General features: G+C 35.3%; 1 long non-coding RNA gene across 1 annotated transcript; it reads right to left on the reverse strand.

The window, feature by feature from the left end:
* Window positions 1–358: 358 nt before the first annotated feature.
* LOC309624959 lies at window positions 359–10,235 on the reverse strand. Its single transcript, XR_014242267.1, has 2 exons — window positions 6,159–10,235; window positions 359–5,856 (listed from the first exon to the last, which is right to left on the reverse strand). It is a non-coding gene; the product is annotated as an uncharacterized lncRNA (long non-coding RNA).
* Between the last annotated feature and the right edge of the window lie 1,463 nt (window positions 10,236–11,698).

The following is an 11,698-nucleotide window of genomic DNA, read 5'->3' on the forward strand; positions in this document are numbered from 1 at the left end:
TTTTACGTAATCAGATGAGCATCTTGTTTCTCAGTTTGTTTGTTTGTCAGGAAGCCAAAAACTTAGAACAGTTTTTTAAAGAGTCTCAGATGGAGAGATGGTAAGGAAGCTGTCAGTACTACATCATTAAAGAAAATGCCTGTGCGTGCACCACACACAGGCATACGCGCATACTTAGTATTGCTTTCCAGTTGCTTTAACCTAGTGCTTCTGGATGAGTGTCTCTAGGCCTAGGACTTTTGAAATGTCTTCCAAATGTCCTTACACTGCCAGTCTTTGCCTTGGAAATGAGATTTGTAATTGTTAACGTCCCTGACAGTGTTCTCATTTTGTCTTCTTTTAAATTTGTAATGTCTTCAAATTAACGTTGGATCATTCTAGTCAATAATATAAATTGCATTGTAAGTTTAAAGTCAAAGAAAATTTTGTTTTTGTTGAGTATTTTTTTGGAATAAATAATGTGGATTATATAAATTAATCAAATATTAATTTATGTATAAATCATCATTGCTGTTACTTAACGGCATATTCTCTGCAGTCTTTGCATTGCTAATTAAGATAGATTTCTCTCAAAACAGATTTAAATTCAGTGAATGAAGAATAGTGTCATTCATACTTACTGTTTTAGTTACAGCATCTAGCCAATGCCATAGCAGAGGCACAAATATATTTGTTGAGTGAAGTATTAATTGTGTGACATCAAAAAGGCATGGGGGGGCTTCCCTGGTGGCTCAGTGGTTGAGAATCTGCCTGCCAATGCAGGGGACACGGGTTCGAGCCCTGGTCTGGGAAGATCCCACGTGCCGCAGAGCAGCTGGGCCTGTGAGCCACAACTACTGAGCCTGCGCGTCTGGAGCCTGTGCTCTGCAACGAGAGGCCGTGATAGTGAGAGGCCCGCGCACAGCGATGAAGAGTTGCCCCCGCTTGCCGCAACTAGAGAAAGCCCTTGCACAGAAACGAAGACCCAACACAGCCATAAATAAATAAATAAATAAATAAGTAAATAAATACTTAAAAAAAAAAAGAATTCGCTTGGAAATTAATTTTAAAAAAAGGCATGGGGATAGTGCATAAGCAAACTACATGAGGAACAAAAGTAAACACAAAAAGTCCATAATTCTCTATATAGGAATCAAATAATTTCTAAGGAAGAGAAGGAAATCATTGCAATTTCTGAATTCAGAGACCATTCCCTAATGACTTCTGACATTTTTTGAAACATACCCTTCGAAAAGTATTGCTCTTTAGCTATACTACAAGATTTCTCTACCTTAACTTCCACCTGCCAATGTAGGATCCACCTACAAATGTAGTACACAGTAGGAGCTCAAGAAATATTTGTTGGAGGAATGAAAATTTGCTAAGTTAATTTTTATTTAATGAGTCTGTGACATTGGGATTTATAAAAAGAATGTATATTTGGTCTTAGTTCCCCTTTTCTGGCATAGAGCTCCTAAAATCTTTGGAATTTCCTAGTGACAAGAGCTACAAAGTTGTCTTTTGCTACCTTAATGAGGTGCTTTTGGAAAACACCTAAGGATGGGGGCTGGTTGCCAGGAGAACCAACCCTGTGATTAGAAGTTTGAAACTTTCAGTCCCAAACCCCTGGAAAGGAGGGGTTGGAAGTAGAATAAATTGCCAATGGCCAATGATTTAGTCAACCATGCTTAAGTCATAAAGCCTTCATAAAATTCCAAAAGGACGGGGTTTGGAGAGTTTCTGGGTTGGTGAACACATGGAAGTGCTGGGAAAGTGGCATTCTAGGAGAGGGCAGGAAAGCCCTGTGCCCTTTTCACATGCCTTGCCCTATGCATTTCTTCCATCTGGCTGTTCCTGATGTATCTTTTTATGATAAACCAGTAATCCAGTAAGTAAAATGTTTTTCTGAGTTCTGTGAGTTGCTCTAGGAAATTAACTGAATGCAAGAAGGGGGTCATTGGAACCTTCAATCTATAGCTGGTTGGTTGAAAGCACAGGTGACAACATGGAATTGCCATTGGCATCTGAAGGGGGTTGCAGTCTTGTAGGACTGAGTCCTTCATCTGCGTGATCTAATGCTGTTTCCAGGTAGATAGTTTCAGAATTGAATTGTAGGACACCTAGCTGGTGTTCAAGAATTGTCTGGTAGTGTGGGAAAAACATACATATCTTGAAATTGGGTGCAGAATCCTAAACCATAAAGTGAGAAAGATCCCTCTACAAGAGCATTTCCCCAAATGTGTTGTGTATGCTATTTCCTTACACTGCTTCTGGGAATAAGTAAAATAAAAAATAAAAAGGAGTCCAGGTGGAACCAATTTTGGAGAATGTTAGGTACTATGAATCCTCTTTAAGAGTCAATATGAACATGCATAATAGAAGTTGACATCTCTAAGTCACTTAATATGGGCCAGGCACTGTTTTAAAGACTCTATATGTACCTTCACACTTAGGTTTTACAGTAATAGTAGAGTTCACATTTTATCAATAAACAAACTGAGGTGCTGTGAGGTAGAGTATCCTGTCCCAGGTGTCTATAGCACTGTGAATGCCAGAGCTGGATTTAAGCTTGGTTCAGGCCAGGGATGAGGTGTTTAACTTTCCCTCTTTTGCCCCCTACATTAGGCTATAAAAGACTCAGGAAATTCTGATTGCTTGACCCAGAATTTTCCTAGCCTTTGACAAATGAAGTCCCATTATCCTTCCTTCAAAAGTGGCTTCTTTAATATTTTCAGTTATAAGAAATATCTGCTAAATGATTGTGGTAACATGATTAAATTCTTTTGTGAGATACATGGAAGGAAGCAGTTTATATCAGAACAATTCTCTGAATGATACCTATTATTTGAAATAAGTTGAGGCTTACTTTATGGTTTAGTATGAGGTCAATTTTTGTAAATGTGCCATATATGTAGAGAAAAAATATGTACTTATTTTTGGATGTAGAGTTTTCTGTATGTTAATTAACTCAATATAAATTTAACTATTTATATATTTTTGCTGATTTTTAGCTTATCTAAATTGAAGTATGTTGAATTTCCACTATAAGAATAATTTGCCTAATTCTTCTTATAGTACAATGCATTTTTAGTTCACATACAAACGGTACATACTCATTCAAAATTGCTATAGCTTTCTTACATTAAGCTAAAATTAAGTGCTGTGCTATTATTCCACTGTTCTCTCTGCTACGGATTGTTATTTTTATCAAGAAGTAAATTTTACTTGATATTAACATAGTTTCTCAAGCTTTATTTTGAAAGCTATTATCTGATAAATATTTTCTCATCCCAAGTTTATGCTTTTATTATATCTCCTGTAAATAGAATTTAGCCATATTTTTGTTTTACTCTGGTTGACAATCCTGACTTTTAATACACAGATTTTGTCCATTCAAGTTTCATTGATAATGATGAATACTTTTGGATTTTTTGCTAACATCTGACTTTTCATTTTCCATTCACTTAAATTTTTTTTTTAATTTTATTTTTCATTCCTTTTTTTCATGGACTGAAGCTTGTTCTTGTTCTACTGTCACTCTTTTTTCATTTTCATTTTAGTAGTTTTGAGATTTTACACTATTTTTCCAATTAAAATTATCATACTTGTAGTTTTATCGAGTATATTGACCTTAACTAAGACTTAAAATTAATAAATTATTGATGGTCTAGGACCCCCCCCCAAAGAAAGAAAAATCTTTAACTCTAAAATATTTTATCCCTATTTACATGGTATTGTAACCTATTTTTTAAATCCTGTCCTTTCTTAAGCTCAATATTAATATTTTATAAAAAATATTTGTCTGAATTTCTCTACTTATTTGATCAACATCATTTTTTGATCTTTGATTGTCTCCTTGTAGAATTTTATTTTAAGAAATTCTCCTGGTGATAACTCCCTGAAGTAATTGTAAATATTTTAATTTCATTTTTATTGTTTTGCAGTGCACACTATTTTAGAACAGTTAATTTTGCTCAAGTCTTTGTAAATATTATCCCACTGTGTCATGGATTGCAATTGCTGTCATTCTAATATCATTTTTTTAATCAGTCTCTTCATTCTTTCTAGGAGCTTTTGATATAGTTTATTTGTCGATATTCTATGGTTTCACAATATAAGTAGAAATATACATATATTTTAATCTTGCTTGGTATGTTTTGTGCTTCTTGTATATGTGTTATTCATGTGTTATATCAATTTTTAGAAATTAACAACATTATCTCTTAAACTATTTCTTCTCCTATAGTCTCTTTCTTTTTCTCATCCTAAGTCTTCATCAGATGTCAGAATTTATTTTGTCTTTCATGTCTCTTACTTCTATTTCATTCTTTCCACCTCATAAACATTCTTTAACACATACTACATACTATATATCTACATACTCTTCAATGTTGCTAATTTATTCTTCAACTGTTTATATTCCTCCTGCTTAACCCATCAGTTAAATTTTAACAATTATGTGTTACATTTTCTTAAGTTCCACATTTAATGTTTGTCTGTTCATTGCCAAGAGTTTCTGTTTTTAAACTCATCTTTGTATTTGCATTTTTTTCTAAAAAAATTACATATCTACTATTTATTTTGAATCTTAACTCACATTTTGAGTTATCAAAGAACAAAAATTGTTGTTTCTTTTTTTTTCCCTGAGTTTCAAGCATAGTGGCTTGACTTCTTATACATTCGGTAATCTTTGTAAAATTATGCTTGTTGTTAATCTGTGAGAATGTTGTGGACCTTCCGTGAAGAAACCTTACAACAAAGTGGATTTGCTTCTGACTCTGAGAGTATTCAAAGGACAACTCCAATTGAGGTCTACCTTAACCTTTCTTAAATGTTTTAGTGAAAGATTAGAGCCTCAGACTCAGCTCCTTATCTAATTCCTTTTTCAATATCAATATTCTTCACCACTATAATGCTATAGGAATTGCTTTAACATATACTACTACCTATCCAAGCTAGTTCTATGTTCTTTACTTCTCCAAATCCCACCTGCTCCTGTCCCTGTTCCTAGCTTCAAATTCCTCAGTTCCCTAGGATCTAACATAGTTTGGGCAATTGGAATACTATATCTTGACCATCTTGGCACCAACAGACCCCACTTCTTGACTCACATTGATGTTGTGAGCCTAGTCATGTCCCTAAAATTAGATCACATCAGGGAGCTGGTTTTATGAAGTAGCAGCACAAGTCAGAGTTCCTACTCACTTATTATTATAAAAGGAAAAACTAATCTTTCTCTTAAAGATTAGTAAAATGAAAAGAAACACAAATAGCCTATGGGTTGGGGGGGGGCAGGGTGAGTCTACATCAAAGGAAAGGAAAAGTATGCCTGTAGGATTTTCCTCAAGGATAAATAAATATAATTCAAAAACAATGCTACACAGGTCAGGATAACCTAGTTAAGTTGGAGTAAGCAATTAATCATCAGTCCTAGCACATAGAAAAAGCTTAACTCCATTCACAGTGCATATCCAATGGAGGTCTATGGGCAATGATATCTTCCATAATGCTCAGGACTCCAAGCTGATAGAGACTTCCACGTTGAAAATGTGATTTCCTTTTTCAGTTTTCTAGGGAAGAAAGTCCATGAAGATCTCCTTTTTATCCCTCCATGTTTGGTCTAGAGGTAACACAGGTCATATTGCCCAGATTCCAGTAACCAGAGCTACTCACTTTGCCTTGCCTACCCACAAGGAAACTAGAAATTATAGACTTCAATATGCCCCAAATGTGAGGATAACCAGCTACTCTAGTGTGATTTCTTCATGGTAATTTTTCAATTAATAAAATAATTTAAAAATTAATGTGGACAGAAAAAAGATATGAGAATAGCATTAGGAATTTGGAAATAAAGGAGTAATGATAGATAGCTCAATACTAATTAACTTTACATTTTTTTTTTTTTATAAATTTTTTAATTTATCTTTGGGTGTGTTGGGTCTTCGTTTCTGTGCGAGGGCTTTCTCTAGTTGCGGCGAGCAGGGGCCACTCTTCATCGCAGTGCGCGGGCCTCTTCACTGTCGCGGCCTCTCTTGCTGTGGAGCACAGGCTCCAGATGCGCAGGCTCAGCAGCTGTGGCTCACGGGCCTAGTTGCTCTGCGGCATGTGGGATCTTCCCAGACCAGGGCTCGAACCCGTGTCCCCTGCATTGGCAGGCAGATTCTCAACCACTGCGTCACCAGGGAAGCCCTACATTTTTTAATTAATAAATTATTTAAAATAATAATACTGGACTCAAAATACAAGGGCAATAAAAATAGTTTGAATGAAAACGTATTTAATTTTATTAAATAACTAAATAGATGAAAAACTTATCCTGAATCAATAAGGAAGGCAAAAGTAATTTAATAAACAGTGCTTGGCCAGTTAATTAATTATTTAGAAGAGAATAAGTGTAGATCTGTATCTCCTACTTCATAAACATAATAGGTTAACCATATGATATTAGATAAAATAAAAATTAACTCTAAAAGTAAAAACATCCAACTGGTTCATAGAAAAGAAGAATTATCTAATGTTATATTGAATGTCAGATATACCAAACAATAGATCAAAAAGTTACAGCTCATAAAATTTTTAAAATTGTGCCCCTATAATATTACCGAGCTTAAAATGCAAATGCCGAAGAGTAAAAATAAATGTGATAAATTGAAACATATAGGCAGCGCCTTCAAGATGGCAGAGGAGTAAGACGTGGAGATCACATTCTTCCCCACAAATACATCAAAACTACATCTACATGTAGAACAACTCCTACAGAACACCTACTGAACACTGACAGAAGACCTCAGACTTCCCAAAAGATGTCCTCAAGAGACCTACACACAGAGTCGGGGCCAAATCCAAAGCTGAACCCCAGGAGCTGTGTAAACAAAGAACATAAAGGGAAATTACTCCCAGCAGCCTCAGAGGCAGTGGATTAAATATCCACAATCAACTTGATGTACCCTGTATCTGTGGAATACCTGAATAGACAATGAATCACCCCAAAATTTAGGTGGTGGACTTTGGGAGCAACTGTAGACTTGGGGTTCACTTTCTGCATCTAATTCGTCTCTGGTTTTTTGTTTATCTTAGTTTAGTGTTTAGAGCTTATTATCATTGAGAGATTTGTTTATTGATTTGGTTACTCTCTTCCTTTTTAAATTTTATATATATATATATATATATTTTATTCCTTTTTCTCTTTTTTGTGAGTTTGTATTTGTATGCTTCTTTGTGTGATTTTGTCTGTATAGCTTTGCTTTTGCCACTTGTCCTAGGGTTCTGACTGTCCTTTTTTTTTTTAGTATAATTTATAGCGCTTGTTATCATTGGTAGATTTGTTTTTTGGTTTCCTTGCTCTCATCTTTCTTTCTCTCTTTTATTTCTATTACTTTTTTATTTTTTATTCTTAATAATTTATTTCTACTTTAATAACTTTTATTTTATTTTTTCTCTTTCTTTCTTTCTTTCTTTCTTTCTTTCTTTCTTTCTTTCTTTCTTTCTTTCTTTCGTACTTCTCCTCCCTTCTCTTCTGAGCTGTGAGGCTGACGGGGTCTTGGTGTTCTGGCTGGGTGACAGGCCTGAGCCTCTGAGGTGGGAGAGCTGAGTTCAGGACATTGGTCCACCAGAGACCTCCTGGCCCCACATAATATCAAAGAGCAAAAGCTCTCCCAGAGATCTCCATCTCAATGCTAAGACCCAGATCCACTCAACGACCAGCAAGCTACATTGCTGGACACCCTATGCTAAACAACTAGCAAGACAGGAACACAAAACCACCCATGAGCAGAGAGGCTGCCTAAAATCATAATAAGGTCACAGACACCACAAAACACACCACAAGACATGGTCCTGCCCATCAGAAAGACAAGATCCAGCCTCATGCACCAGAACAGAGGCACCAGTCACCTGCACAAGGAAGCCTACACAACCCACTGAACCAACTTTACCCACTGATAGCAGACACCAAAACAACGGGAATCATGAAACTGCAGCCTGGAAAAAGGAGACTCCAAACACAGTAAGTTAAGCAAAATGAGAAGACAGGGAAACACACAGCTGATGAAGGAGCAAGGTAAAAACCCACCAGACAAAACAAATGAAGAAGAAATAGACAGTCTACCTGAAAAAGAATTCAGAGTAAGATGATTCAAAATCTTGGAAACAGAATGGAGAAAATACAAAAAACGTTTAACAGGGACCTAGAAGAACTAAAGAGCAAACAAACAATGATGAACAACACAATAAATGAAATAAAAAATTCTCTAGAAGGAATCAATAGCAGAATAAGTGAGGCAGAAGAACTGATAAGTGACCTGGAAGATAAAAGAGTGGAAATAACTACTGCAGAGCAGAATAAAGGAAAAAGAATGAAAAGAATTGAGGATAGTCTCAGAGACATCTGGGACAATGTTAAACACATAACATTAAACATTCGAATTATAGGGTTCCAAAAGGAAGAAGAGAAAAAAAAAGGGGGACTGAGAAAATATTTGGAGAGATTATAATTGAAAAGTTCCCTAATATGGGTAAAGAAGTAGTCAATCAAGTCCAGGAAGCACAGAGAGTCCCATAAAGGATAAATCCAAGGATAAACATGCCAAGACACATATTAATCAAATTATCAAAAATTAAATACAAAGAAAAAATATTAAAATCAACAAGGGAAATGCAACAATTAACATACAAGGGAATCCACATAAGGTTAACAGCTGATCTTTCAGCAGAAACTCTGCAAGCCAGAAGGGAGTAGCAGGACATACCTGAAGTGATGAAAGGGAAAAACCTACAACCAAGATTACTCTACCCAGCAAGGATCCCACTCCAATTCAATGGAGAAATTAAAAACTTTACAGACAAGCAAAAGCTAAAATTCAGCACCATCAAACCAGTTCTACAAAAATGCTAAAGGAACTTCTCTAGGAAGGAAACACAAGAGAAGGAAAAGATTTACAATAACAAATCCAAAACAATTAAGAAAATAGTAGTAGGAACATGCATATCGAAAACTACCTTAAATGTAAATGGATTAAATGCACCAACCAAAAGACATAGACTGACTGAATAGATTCCAAAAAATAAGACCCATACATATGCTGTCAACAAGAGACCCACTTCAGACCTAGGGACGCATACAGACTGAAAGTGAGGGGATGGGAAAAGATATTCCATGCAAATGGAAATCAAAAGAAAGCTGGAGCAGCAATTATCATATCAGACAAAAAAGACTTTAAAATAAAGACTATTGCAAGAGACAAGGAAGGACACTACATAATCATCAGGGGATCAAGCCAAGAAGATATAACAATTGTAAATATTTATGCACCCAACATAGGAGCAACTCAATACATATGGAAAATGCTAACAGATATAAAAGGGGAAATTGACAGTAATACAATCATAGTAGGGGACTTTAACACCCCATTTTCACCAATGGACAGATCACCCAAATTGAAAAAAATAAGGAAACACAAGCCTTAAAGATACATTAAACCAGATGAACTTAATTGAAATTTATAGGACAGTCCATCTAAAAACAGCAGACACTCTCTTCTCATGTGCTCATGGAACATTCTCCAGGATAGATCATATTTGAGTTACAAATCAAGGCTTAGTAAATTTAAGAAAATTGAAATGGTATCAAGTACCTTTTCTGATCACAATGCTATGAGATTAGATATCAGTTACAGGAAAAAAATCTGTAAAAAATACAAACACATGGAGGCTAAACAATACACTACTTAATAACCTAAAAGATCATTGAAGAAATCAAAGAAGAAATCAAAATATACCTAGAAACAAATGACAATGAAAACACGATGACCCATAATCTATGGGATGCAGCAAAAGCCGTTCTAAAAGGGAAGATTACAGCAATACAATTCTACCTAAAGAAACAAGAAATATCTCAAATAAACAACCTAACCTTACAACTAAAGCAATTAGAGAAAGAAGAACAAAATCCCCAAAGTTAGCAGAAGGAAAGAAATCATAAAGATCAGACCAGAAATAAATGAAAAAGAAATGAAGGAAACAACAACAAAGATCAATAAAACTAAAAGCTGGTTCTTTGAGAAGATAAAAAAAAATTGATAAACCATTAGCCAGACTCATCAAGAAAAAAAGGGAGAAGACTCAAATCAATAGAACTAGAAATGAAAAAGGAGAAGTAACAACTGACACTGCAGAAATACAAAGGATTATGAGAGATTACTACAAGCAACTATGTGCCAGTAAAATGGACAACCTGGAAGAAATGGACAAATTCTTAGAAAAACACAACTTCTGAGACTGAACAAGGAAGAAATAGAAAAATATAAACAGACTAATCACAAGCACTGAAATTGAAACTGTGATTAAAATTCTTCCAACAAAAGCCCAGGACCAGATGGCTTCACAGGTGAATTCTATCAAACACTTAAAGAGCTAACACCTATCCTTCTCAAACTCTTCCAAAATATGGCAGAGGGAGGAACACTCCCAAACTCATTTTATGAGGCCACCAACACCCTGATACCAAAACCAGACAAAGATGTCACAAAGAATGGAAACTACAGGCTAATATCACTGATGAACATAGATGCAAAAATCCTCAACAAAATACTAGCAAACAAAATCCAACAGTATATTAAAAGGATTATACACCATGATAAAGTGGGGTTTATCCCAGGAATGCAAGGATTCTTCCATATATGCAAATCAATCAACGTGATAAACCATATTAACAAACTGAAGGAGAAAAACCATATGATCATCTCAATAGATACAGAAAAAGCTTTCGACAAAATTCAACACCCATTTATGATAAAAACTGTCCAGAAAGTAAGCATAGAGGGAACTTACCTAAACATGATAAAGGACATATATGACAAACCCACAGCCAACATCATTCTCGAAGGTGAAAAAATGAAACCATTTCCTCTAAGATCAGGAACAAGACAAGGTTGCCCACTCTCACCACCATTATTCAACATAGTTTTGGAAGTTTTAGCCACAGCAATCAGAGAAGAAAAAGAAATAAAAGGATTCCAAATTGGAAAAGAAGAAGTAAAGCTGTCACTGTTTGCAGATGACATGATACTATACATAGAGAATCCTAAAGATGCTACCAGAAAACTACTAGAGCTAATCAATGAATTTGGTAAAGTAGCAGGATACAAAATTAATGTACAGAAATCTCTTGCATTCCTATACACTAATGATGAAAAATCTGAAAGAGAAATTAAGGAAATGCTCCCATTTACCACTGCAACAAAAAGAATAAAATACCTAGGAATAAACATACCTAAGGGGACAAAAGACCTGTATGCAGAAAACGATAAGACACTGATGAAAAAAATTAAAGACGATAAAAACAGTTGGAGAGATATACCATGTTCTTGGATTGGAAGAATCAACATTGTGAAAATGACTCTACTACCCAAAGCAATCTACAGATTCAATGCAATCTCTATCAAACTACCAATGACGTTCTTCACAGAAGTAGAACAAAAATTTGCACAATTTGTATGGAAACACAAAAGACCCCACATAGCCAAAGCTATCTTAAGAAAGAAAAACGGAGCTGGAGGAATCAGGTTCCCTGACTTCAGACTATACTACAAACTACAGTAGTCAACACAGTATGGTACTGGCACAAAAACAGAAATATAGATCAATGTAACAGGATAGAAAGCCCAGAGATAAACTCACGCCCATATGTTCACCTTATCTTTGATAAAGGAGGCAAGAATAT

The sequence above is a fragment of the Balaenoptera borealis genome (genome assembly GCF_965194805.1).
Source record: "Balaenoptera borealis genome assembly, chromosome: 3".
Classification (NCBI taxonomy): domain Eukaryota; kingdom Metazoa; phylum Chordata; class Mammalia; order Artiodactyla; family Balaenopteridae; genus Balaenoptera; species Balaenoptera borealis.